At 43.7% G+C, this 12,758-nt stretch overlaps 1 protein-coding gene across 2 annotated transcripts in view; it reads right to left on the minus strand.

Moving 5' to 3' along the window:
* The window catches only part of GRAMD2A (GRAM domain containing 2A), a 44,217-nt gene extending 32,777 nt beyond the window's left edge, over positions 1–11,440 (minus strand). The window contains exons 1-2 of one of the 2 annotated variants that reach the window (XM_049905968.1): positions 11,356–11,440; positions 4,623–4,732 (exon numbers count right to left, since the gene is read on the minus strand). The gene's annotated coding sequence lies outside the window, so the exon portion shown is untranslated. Of the gene's footprint in view, positions 1–4,622; positions 4,733–9,528; positions 11,289–11,355 lie in introns of those variants that run through there. The other variant, XM_049905969.1, reaches the window with a different exon arrangement.
* Between the last annotated feature and the right edge of the window lie 1,318 nt (positions 11,441–12,758).

Here is a 12,758-nt window from a genome sequence, read left to right on the forward strand (position 1 = left end):
AAGAATACAGACAGGAAATTCACAAAAGAAACATCTATCTTACTGGTAAACAAACAAAAAAGGATAGAACTCAATATTACCAAGGATGTGGAAAACAGGCACTCTTTATATCCCACTGATAAGAATGAAAATTGAATTAATCTTCCTGACATATGTCAAATGCCTTGCAAATCCTTTGATTCAACAACTCCATTCCAAGGAACTTGGTGTAAGGAAATAAATGGACAAGTATGCAAAAATTTATATTCATACTGTTTATAATTATAGGAAAAAAAAGCGGAAATAGTTGTTCATTTATATAATGGATTGCTATGCAATTGACTAAAAGAATGGGGTAGCTGTATGTGCTCATATGTGGGAAAAAAAAGTCTAAAATGTACTGTTTGTTGAAAAGTAGGTACAGATCTGTAAGTATGATGTCATTATAATGATATAATAAAAGAAAAAAATCCTGTTTAATGGTGTACATCAAACAACAGTGATTATGTTTGAGGGGAGATTTATGGGGTGATTTCACTCTATATATTTTCTGCTTTGTTTGACTTTATTATAACAGGGGTGTAATTCTTTTAAAATCACCAAAAACAATAAAGATATTCACACCTAGTGTTGAACAGATGCTCACATGCACTACTATGTGGTAGGGCAGTTTGAAAAAAGGTACTCGCATTTTATATGTAGATACCCGTCAGACCCATAAATTCCACTTCCACCAATTTATTCTTAGGAAATAACTGTACACAAATTTGAATGTATATGAATGTTCACTGAAGTGTACTTAAAAGAAAAAAAAAATTTCTTTTTTTAGAACAGTTAAAAAAAAAAAAACCTGGGAATAACATAAAATCCATCAAATTATGTTTTATTCATAGAATACCCGTAAAAACCAAACCCATGGTTTAGTCGATTCTGACTCATAGCGACCCAACGGGACAGAGTAGAACTGCCCCATAGGGTTTCCAAGGAGCACCTGGTAGATTCAAACTGCCTACCTTTTGGTTAGCAGTCATAGCTCTTAACCACTACACCACCAGGGTTTTCTCTTCATAGAATGGGAGGCAACAGTTAAAATGATATTTAAGTTATTTATTAAAAATAATTCTATATTTTTTAAAAAGGAAAGGTAATATCGTTGGAAAGAGCATTATACAGAACAGCATGTCTAATAATAAAATATATGCAGACAGGATTGCTTACCAAAATTCTAACGATATTTTTCTCTGTGAATTGGGATTTCAGGTGTGTCTTATTTTTATTTTTTTATACTTTTCTGGATTGCCTGAATTTTGTGGTCAGAATAAACAAACTATTTTCATTTGATTGAAAAAAAAAAAGGAGAAGGCAGCAAAAAAAATGCTTCAAAGGGCACAATAATGTTAACTAACAGACATCTCGGAAATTTCAAAATCCCAATTCTTCATCTTTCACTACATGGAAACCCTCAGAATCCAACAGGAAAAGAAACCTCGGTTTTAAAAATGAACTTTGCTGAATCCACACATGTGATGGAATGCACACACACGCGAGCACACACACGTAACTGCATGTAAAACTGATGAAATCTGAATAAGCTCAATGGATTCTACCAATGTCGATTTTCTGGTTATGTTATTGGTCTATCGTTATGTAGGATGTTACCACTGGAGGAAATTGGGTGAAGGGTTCACGAGATCTCTCTTTACTATTTCACATGTATTATTTCATGCAACTGCATGTGAATCTACGATTATCTCAAAATAAAAAGTTTATTTTTAAAACTGAATTTTGCACCTTGAAAAGGAAAGCTTTTTTTAGAGCTGGGACTGAATCATCACAGAAAGGCCTTGTCTCACATTCTTAAAGCTGGAGGCACCGTGGGGAAACTAACTTTTGATGAGCACCTTCTGCCTAGGAGGCCATCACACAGCCTGAGAGCCTTTGAATTATGCATATGTGACGCTAGTTATAGATGAAGAAAGGGAGGCTCAAAGCCAGTAGTAACTCAGTAGTAATGGGTGTAGTAAGGATTTGAACCCAAGACTGTCTGGAAGCTCTTGGTCTTCCTATTACATCCACGGCTTCAAACTGGTTGGAACTGCTTCAGTCATGGCCAATGAAGCAAAATCAGAACAAACCCAGGTATTTAAAATTTGAGTGAAGCAGAACGATAAGCAGAACAGAAAAATTATGGGTTGAAGCCCTAGAGTGGGAAATTCCGAAGAGGTGTAGTGAGCCTTTCAGGAGCCTGATGAGAAAGACTGGATTATTGCCAGGACTAAGGATAACTGTCACACATTCAAAGTGGTGTGGTCGGCAGCCATCTCCAAGCAAGACACTGCTGTTTCTGACTCGCCCATCAAGAGATTTGGTTGCTATGCAAACATGCACACTGCCCTTGTTTTCTAAGAGGGAGATTAAGTTTCTAGCAGGGCTTCGACTGGTAATTTTTCCCATTCCACTTATCATTCCACTTCACCCACACTTTAAAAACCTGGGCCCATTTGAGTTTCACATCATCAGCTGTGACTGAACCTGGCAGAATTGGTTCAAAGCCCCGATTAAATCGCACTGACTACATAACTGGAATGACTTAAAAGCCCCCCCAAAAAAGTTTATTCAGTGTCATCCATTTGAGAAAACTGGTATAAAGAAATAAATATTTGACAGTCTGATTCTTCTACACAAAGAGAATTCCAAAAAGGAAATCAAGGGAACAATATCATTTACAATACAACAACAAAAAAAAACCATTGCCATCGAGTCGATTCCGACTCATAGCAACCCTACAGGACACAGTAGAACTGCCCCACAGGGTTTCCAAAGAATAGCTGGTGGATTCAAACTTCTGATTTTTTGGTTTGCAGCTGTAGCTCTTAACCACTGTACCACCAAGGCTCCCCATTTACAGCCCTCCCAAAAGATAAAACACTTAGGAATAAACCTAACTAGGGATGTAAAAGACCTATACAAAGAAAACTACAAAACTCGAATACAAGAAACCTAAAGAGAACTTCATAAATGAAAAAACATACCATGCTCATGGTTAGGAAGACTTAACATGAAAATGTCATTACTGCCCAAAACAATCTACAGATACAATGCAATTCCTATCCAAATTTCAACAATGAGATGGAAAAACTAATCACCAACTTTTTATAGAAAGGAAAGAGCCCCTGGATAAGTAAAATATTACTGGAAAAGAACAACAAATTAGGAGGTTTCACACTACCTGATCTCAGAACCTACTATACAGCTACAGTAGTCAAAACAGCCTGGTACTGGTATAACAACAGACATGTAGACCAATGGAACAGAATTGAGAACCCTGAAATAAATCCATCTACCTGTGGATACCTTATCTTTGACAAAGGATCAAAGTCCATTCAGTGTGGAAGAGACAGTCTCTTCAACAAATGGTGCTGGTGGGAATGTAAAATGTACAACCACTATGGAAAATCATATGGCGCTTCTTTAGAAAACTAGAAATAGAAATACTATATGATCCAGCAATCCCATTTCTAGGAATATAAGAACTGTCACACAAATAGACATATACACGCCCATGTTCATTGCAGGGGTATTCACAATAACAAAAAGATGGAAACAACCTGTCCATCAACAGATGAATGGATAAACAAATTATGGTACATACATACAATGGAATTCTAAGCAATGAGATAGAGCAATGATGAATCCGAGAAACATCTCACAACATGCATGAATCTGGAGGGCATTATGCTGAGTGAAATAAGTCAATCACAAAAGGGCAAATGCTGTATGAGACCACTATTATAAAAACTGAAAAAAAGGTTTATGCATACAACGAAACCATCTTTTGATGGTTATGAGGGAGGGTGGGGTGGAGAGGGGAAATCACTAACTAGATAGTAGGCAAATATTAGCTTTAGGGAAGTGAAAAACAATACACAGTATAGAGGAAGTCAGCACAGCTTGACCAAGGCAAGGGAAGACACTTAGAGGAACACAAGAAAAAAAAAGAGGCAACCATAATAAATATGATAGCATATATAACCCTACAACAACAGTAAAAAACAAATAATAACTTACATGCAGATACATAGATCGATACGTATGCTGAATAGGGAAAGGACGGCATATAGGACTATGCCTATGTACGTATACAGGTTAGGCTATGGATATTTTTACATACATATTTGTATGTACAGCATGTATATTCATATATATAATAGAGCACAAAGGGGGCACAGTCATAAAATTTTCCTAGACACATCTAAACACCTTGAGGGACCAAGTTATTGGGGCTGAGGACTATAGTCTCAGGGGATATCTAGTTCAATTGACATAACGTAGTTTATAAAGAAAGAGTTCTTTGGTGAGTAGCGTCTGGGGTCTTAAAAGCTTGCAAGCAGCCATCTAAGATACATCTATTGGTCCTATTCCATCTGGAGCAAAGGAGAATAAAGAAAACCAAAGACACAAGGAAAATATTAGTCCATTGGACCACATGAACCACAACCTCCGCCAGCTTAAGCTCAGAAGAACTAGATGGTACCTGGCTACAATCACTTACCATTGTGACAGAGATCACAATAGAGGTCCTGGACAGAGTGGGAGAAAAATGTAAAATAAAATTCAAATTCATAAAAAAAGACTAGACTTACTGGTCTGTCAGAGACTGGAGAACTCCTGAGACTATGGCCCTGGGACGCTCTGCTCACTCAGAACTGAAGCCACTCCTGAAGTTCACCCATCAGCCAAAGATTAGATAGGCCTATAAAACAAACAATAACATACATGAGAAATGTGCTTCTTAGATCAATCAAGTATAGGAGACCAAATGGGCAACACCTGCCCAAAAGAAAGACGAGAAGCCAGGGAGGGACAGGAAAACCATGAATGGAAACGAAAACTGGAGATGGAAAAGTGCTGACACATTGCAGGGATTGCAACCAATGTCACAAAACAATTCGTATATGAATTTTCCAATAAGAGCTAATTTGCTCTGTAAACTTTCATCTAAAGCACAACAAAGTTTTAAAAGGCGGGGGGGATATTCGAGTAGGTAAAAAAAAGGTGGAGTTGCAATCAGGCACTAAAAAACCAAACTCGTTGCCTTTAACTTATAGCGACCACATAGGACAGAGTCGAATACCCCATATGGTTTCCAAGGAGTAGCTGGTGGATTTGAACTGCTGATCTTTTGATTAGCAGCTATTTGCACTTAACCACTGTGCCACCAGGGCTCCCAATTAGGCACTGTTGTTGTGTGCCATCGAATTGATTTCTACTCATAGGGACCCTATAGGACAGAGCAGGACTGCCTCATAAAGTTTCCAAGGAGGACCTGGTAGATTCAAAGTACCGACATTTTTTTTTTTTTTCTGGTTAGCAACCTGAGCTCTTAATTACTTCACCACCAGAGCTCTAATGAGGCACTAAAAAAAAAAAAAAAAAAAAAAAAAAAAACTAGGTATTGTAAAATGTGTGCTTACATGTGAATATCATCCATCAGGTATGTCACTGCAGCCCTGATTAGACGGTTCTTTCCAACGCCCAAAATGGACTTCGTTCTATCCAAGGATTTGAATTCTTCACCAAGGAACAACTTGTTCCTTGATAAAACTGGAGCTCCACTGTTGGTGTGACCAGTGCAGAGTATGGGCTATGACTACTTCTACCCTCTCTTCTACTGGAACCCTTAGGCTTTTACTGATATTGAAAAATCCATTAGTTTTTCCCATTTGCTATTTTTAAATGGGTGCAACTATTTCCAGTACTCTTAAGTCTTCCTACACCATTATGAACCCAGATTGTTGGTCTAATATAAATCACATCCCTTTGGGGTCCAGGCAAGTGTTGAAGGGTATGTCTGTGAATTCCTGGAAGTGTGAGCAAAATTGTATTTTTACAAAAGTGCATAATTCTGGAAAGAGAGCTTTTCACTTTTATTAGATTCTCAGTGTAGCCTACGACCCCCCAAAATATAAGAACTACTGCTTTAATTAACAACAAAATGGGTTTAAAATATAAACTCCGAAACTGATTACTTTAAAAAATAAGCACTCAGCTAGCACTGAACACCCCCAGTACTTAGACTGTGGTCTCTAAATACCATTTCCTACTAAAAAGAGCCAGGGCTTCTTGAAGAAATGGTTGATTCCAAATGTAAGGCAGAAAATTTACAAATGGGCCAAAAATATCTTCTCATGCCAGAAAGCAAGAAAGCCTTCAAAGACTAGAGTCTCATCAAAACTACTCAGGAGCCTTCTTGAAGATGGGACAAAGATGGAACAATTCAAGCATCAGTAAGAATTATATCTGCAATGAACTGAAACACATCAGATATGATTAACTCCATAAAATCATAATAATACAAAAATGACTCACTGGTCACCTTTGGTGGCTCCTAGGGATCTATTTCCTTATTTTGAAAACTAGCGAATAATTATTTATTCTTTCTAGTAGTAGCTATAGCTCAGGGTAACCAAATAGTTGAAAAGAGGGCATTTCTTTTTACAGAAATAATCCAGCTAAATAGCTAACACTATTCTAGAACCCCTAATAATAAAGTCTCCAGATGGCACAAATGGTTGGTGGTCTGGCGATCTGCTTACATTAAGATGACAGCCAAAAAAACCCCCTACGCAGCAGTTCTTCTCTGTAACACGTGGAGTCACCATGAGTTGTAATCAACTCAACGGCAACTAAGAACTATAAAGTAAATCCTGGTGGCGTAGTGGTTAAGTGCTACGGCTGCTAACCAAGAGGTCGGCAATTCAAATGCGCCAGGTGCTCCCTGGAAACCCTATGGTGCAGTCCTACTCTGTCCTGTAGGGTCTCTATGAGTCGGAATCGACTCGACAGCAGTGGGTTTGGGTTTTGCTTTGCTTAACGGGTCTAAATAAAATAATTATTGATGGTTGCTAACATCCTTCAGTGAGAAGAAATCAGACATGACGTGCTTCCTCAAGTGCACAATACCTAAATCTGATGAAGCTTCTAGATCTAATGATCAATTTACAGGAAATACAGGAGTCAGAGGAGCATTTTAAACATTAACAAATTGGGAAATGTAAAAGGACAAATAACAGTTTCTTTAACAATTAAATTGCAAGGGAAGAAAGAAAGAAGTGGAAGGGGAACCTATAGGCTGAAAGAGATGTAACTGTAGATATATAGATTAAACGTGTCAAGCAAGTGAAATAACTAGAACAGAAATAAGAATGTTGACACAATGTAGAGAATGTTACAAATGTCACTGATCATGTCTAGAAACTGTGGAATGGAAGCCGGTTTTGCTGTGTATATTTTCATCAAAAATAAAATTAAAGGAAAATAGTGTCAACCAATTGTATAAACCTCATTTGGATCCTTAATCAAATGGTACTAGAGATATTTGTGAGACAACAGGGGGAATTTACAAGCTGACTGGATACTTGATGACTTTAGGGAATTACTGTTATTTTAAGGTATAATAATGGTATTGTGGTTATATTTTAAAACAGCCCTTCACTTTTATAGATGCACACTGAAATATTTATGGATGAAATAATGTGATATTTTGTATTTGCTTCAAAACAATCTAGGATCTAAGGAGAACCAAAACCAAACCAAACCATAGAGTATCCAAGGAGTGCCTGGTGGATTCAAACTGCTGACCTTTTGGTTAGCAGCCGCAGCTTTTAACCACTATGCCACGAGGGTTTCCGGATCAAAGGATAAGGGAGATAATATAAGAAACAGGCTCATGTTGATCACTAAGGGTGAGTGATGGGCACGTGCCTTTTATTATACTAGTCTCTCCTTTTGCATGTGTTTGAAATTAAAAGACTTAAAAATTAAAAATATAAACTTTTTTCAACTTGTTTGGTGATAAAAATAAGTCCCGTATGAGGGTCAATTCTGAGCTACTGTTGCTGGGTTATCTTAAAATAAAATTTCTGGATCATCCTTCAAAATTCAGTTGTTTTTTTTTTTAGGAGTTATTTTAAAATAGTATTTTCTGTGGCCCCAGAGATCGTTGGCAAGTTTTGAGCAGCTTGATTAATGATAATACGTATTAGAAAAAAATTTTTTTTCTACAGAGGAGAGAGAAAAAAAATTATTGTAATTACTCACAGTTGTTTGCTCAGGCTTACCACCCACACTGCTGCTCTTACTTCAGAGAAAAGTGGCACTCAAACGAAATGAAATACCAGTAGGATTGTGACAATTACTTAATATACCATTGATGTTTCATGTCAATACTTCAGGAGGCAAAGCAATTCATGTTTGACTTAAAGTAATTCTTTACCTGCTTCCAGGTTAAAAAAAAAAAAAAAAACCCGGTACTAACCCAAACTAACGTCCATTAAAAAAATAATAGCAATGTAATTTTTCTAGTGAGTTTTAAACATCACCTGCGGGCACATAATTTAGGATAAGGACTTAAAGATTGGTTCAACCTGCATGGGTTATTAAAACACACTTCAGTCCTAAATCTTGTTGGATGCCATAGAGTCAATTTTGACTCATAGAGACCCCATGTGACAGAGTAGAACTGCCCCATAGGGTTTTCTTGGCTGAAAACTTTACAGAGCAGACAGCCAAGTCTTTCTCCCACAGAGCAGCTGGGTAGGTTCAAACCACCAATCTTTTGACTAGCTGAGCACTTAATCATTGTACCACCAGGGCTTCTTAGTCCTAAATTGCTGTTGTTGCTGTTGTGTGCTGTCAAGTGAATTCTGACTCATAGCAACCCTATAGGACAGAGTAGAACTGCTTCAGGGTTTCTCAGGGTGTAATCTACTGGAGCAGATTGCCAGGTCTTTTCTCTCTCGGAGCTGTTGGTAGATGTGGATCCCTGACCTTCTGGTTAGCAGCTGAGTGCTTAACCAATGGGCACCTTAGTCCTAAAATATGACCAAGCATTTCTAAACTAATATAAATGTGTAGTTGTGGTGGGGAAGAGGAGAGAGGAAACAGCTTGTCCTATAAAGATGGATATTCTTGGGAACAATGTCTTCCTTTTGGAATCTGTGCTGTAGCAGGCAGGGATACCTGGAGGAGGCTGTGACTTCTCAACTCCACAGGAAGCTTCATTCCCAGGGGTTTCTGCTTTCCCACTCTCCTCTCTTTCCTACATGAGTAAACAGCTAGGGGATTAATCAAAGTTTCAAAGGTTGGTGATAACAGGTGGTGATACTGATGCCCTGTAGCCCAGGTGAATAGCTGCACAGTGGCCAAGGCTGACGTCATGCCACATTTACACTTAGCGACAGAGATGGCTGCAGAATGTCAGGGAACTATGTTCATGTCTCAGGAAAGGAGAAAAGCAAATTATTTCCTGGTGTTCAGCCTTAAACACTGGACACTAAATGCTACGCCGGTCTTAATTTCATTTACTTTCCATGGGTAGTTAGAGCAAAGGAGAAATTATAGGAAAAAAATTTTAAAAACCTTCAGAAATCAGGGGGGAAACACACTAGTTAGCAAAATCACTGAGCAATGGCCTTGAGAAGGGTGCCTACAGGCTAATCTCCTTATCCTTTGATGGCAAAGCAGGCACAGGGAGGGAAACTGACTTACCCCAAGCCACAGCAAAATAGTAGCAGTGTGAGACCCAGAACTCACTTCTGATTCCCAGAGTGAGGCTCTTCAGGCTGGACTGATAAATAAGGTACGTGGCATTTCAAGGGCCAATGCAGCAGCTTAAGGACTGGGTGGAGCCACTGAAGAATGAGCTAAGAGCTCAGCAGCTCATGGAAGACCTTCAGGGAGGCTGGCTAGCATAAGCCTATGCCAAGTACTGCCGACCTCAACCTCAAAGGGTCCTAGGCGCATCCTAGCAGCAGAGTTAGCTCACAGGTCTCTCTGGTCCACACGTAGGTGTTGAGGACTTACCTAAGCTCCGAAATTTGAAGGCAACCAGCAGCATTAAGGCGTGAATAATGGAGGAGAGGCCCCAAGCTGTTGTCTCTGGGCTATTTAGAAATTTGCACCCAGGGGAAGTCAGGAAGGAGAACTTCAATTCGGCCCCAGCAGAAACTCTCTCGGAAGCTCAGTGTCAGCCTCTGTCAGTTTTGGCCTCTGGACCTGCCCATTTGTCCCCGGAAGAGGCTGCCTGAGGCTGCCTCGATGCCACTGCTTCACCTGGCCTGTCAAGCTGTAACCTCCAACCGCGGTGTGTGCAGGCATGCTGTGGAGGGACAGTTCACGGGAGCCCTCCTTTCAGCCAGCCTGGCTCACCACTGCAGGATGAGTGGGACACCCTCTAATCCATCTCTCCTCCCAACCCCATAAATCTTTGCTATGAAAGGAGACCTACTTTAGAGCCAGCTGGAGCTGTGATGAGGTTTTCAGGGCACCCTCTCATTCCCCAGGGGCCTGACCCTGCAAGTTCAGGGACTCTTGAGCAATCATGAGGTAGTGAGGGAGGGGGCAAGCAAAGCAAAAAAGGGCAAAGGACAGCTGGTCAGAGCCCACTGGCCCCTTTCAGGATAGGGCAGAGGGAGCCCCCTAAGCCTCCCGCCAGCCCCACATCCAGGGCTGATTTGGGCACAGGGCTGACGCGTTCACCCCACCTGCCCCAGCGGTACCTGGCTAGGGCTGCCCGGCTGCCCTCCAGAGCTCAGACTGTGGATGTGGCCAGGGGCGGGAACCATGCCGCCTTGTGCATGGGCTGTGTCTTCCCCCAAATAATCCCACCACCAGGGCCCCAAGGTCTCAAAGAGGCCACAGTTCTCGATGTTGCCTGCAACACCACCTTCCGCTTGCCCTGCCTCCTTGCCCCTTTCCCAGCTGCGAGAGCCTTCCTTCCACCCAGGGCGACTTTGGACCAGATTTCCAGGCTGGAGGACCGGCCCCAGCCCGCCCGACAGGGACCGGCCTGGCGCAGGGTGCGGCTGAGTAGTGCTGGGACAGCTCTGCGTCGCCTCCCAGGCAGCGGCTGGCCCCCACAAGTGCAGACCCGGCGGTAAGGAGAGGGGCTGACCCCTCCGGGGCGGCAAGGAAGTGCCAGCCTTTGGGGAGCGGGGTGTCAGGACTGGGGGTAGATCTAACTGGGAAATGAATGAATGAATACGTGAATGAATGAACAGCAATGGCAGGGGCGGACCATGGGAGTCGTCCCAAGGAGTGTGCCCTCCGCTTCCCCGATGCCACCTGGAACGTCCCTCTGCCCCCAGGTGCGGGCTCGTCGCACCGAGCCACGGGCTCAGCCCGGACATCCCGGCCCCTCGAGGCCCGGGAGCCCAGGCCGCGCAGCGAAGCCCTGGCCCGGGGCCCGCATTCCGGCGGCCGGGAAGTGCCTGCCCGGCGGGCACAGACGCCGAGGCGCAGCCCTGCCCCGCCCGGTAGCGGCAGTTGGCGGCGCCTCCGGGACCCAGTCGGGCCTTCCGGCAGCAGCCCCCTTACCTGTCCCCCTCCGCAGCCTCGCTCCGGCTCAGAGCGGTCATCGCAGCGCCTCCAGAGCGCCCCGACAGAGCGCCCGGCGACCCCGCCGGCCCGCCCGCGAGCGCCCGCCTCCGCCCGCCCATTGGCTGCTCGGGCGGGACAGGCCCGGCCCGCTGGCCTTTCCTCCCCCTCCAGACCGCCCAGATCCCACCCATCGGTGCCTCCGACTGGAAACCCCCGGAGGCCAGGACCTGGGTCTGCACCTCCCCACCAGTCCCCCTCCAGACTCTTCTCTGCTGTCCTCGTGGTCTTGCTCGGACCCCTCTGCAGTAACCTATTCCCACCCTCCTCGAGCCCCTCCCAACATCGGGTAGGTTTCAATTTTTCTCCACACCAGAGAAATGAGGTGGAGTTGTTGCCGTTGTTAGGTGCCTCCAGTCGGTTCCGACTCATAGCGACCTATGTACAACAGAACACTGGGGGTCTTGCCATCCTCAGAATCGTTGCTATGCTTGAGCCCATCATTGAAGTCACTGTGTCAATCCCTCCCGTTGAGGGTCTTCCCCTTTCTTGCTGACCCTCAAAGGGAACACCAAAGGGGATTTTGAACAGCACTCAGAAAGCCCGTGACTGAAAGGCTGGGAGCCAGAATGCTCTCAGAGCACTTCGCCCACGACTGGAAACTTCTCAGGCTCTCCAGGACAAAAGGCTTTCGGAGGCGTCTACAGAGGGACCAGAGTGCCAGAGCTCACAAGTCGGCAAACGTCAGAAGGGAGCTCAGTGACTGCAGGATGTGACAAAGAACTGGACCCAGTTGGGCCTTGAGAATGGGACCAAAGGTCCTATCCCTGTACTTGCCTCCTACACCCCCCCCCCCCCATAACCAGGTAGCATTTTGGTCCCATGGAGTGGTCAGCAGGAGGAAAGCCACAGGCCAGATTTGGTTCTACGCCCAACCCTCTCCCACCACACCGGTCCTGCTGCACCATAAGGGGACGGCCCCAAGGGGAGCCCAGATCCACTTCTGGAAGCAGAATCCTGACTCAGTGTCCCCCCAGCTCTCTTAGAAGCCCTCTGTTGCAGGCAGACTGAGGGGCAGGGCGAGGGTTACCTCACTCCTGGGTTTATCCATCAGGAGGGCCCACTGCCCTGCCTTCCTCCTATCTTCTGTCCAAATAAGCCAAATAAATTTTCCCTACCTGCAAAGCTTTTAGAGACAGGTATCCCACCTCCCCGGGGACTGAAGGGGTAACCTATACCCCCAAGGAAGTCCGCTGATGCTTTTCCAGCACCCCGCACCCTAGAGAAGGCAGGCAGCCTGACCAATGCTGCTGTAACACCCACCACCAGGCTCAAGGTTCTCGCCGTTTTGGCCCTGCTCGGAGTGCAGGGTTTAACCTCCCCAACAGAAGAGAGAGGAAACA

This window comes from Elephas maximus, chromosome 13 (assembly GCF_024166365.1).
Source record: "Elephas maximus indicus isolate mEleMax1 chromosome 13, mEleMax1 primary haplotype, whole genome shotgun sequence".
Lineage (NCBI taxonomy): Eukaryota > Metazoa > Chordata > Mammalia > Proboscidea > Elephantidae > Elephas > Elephas maximus.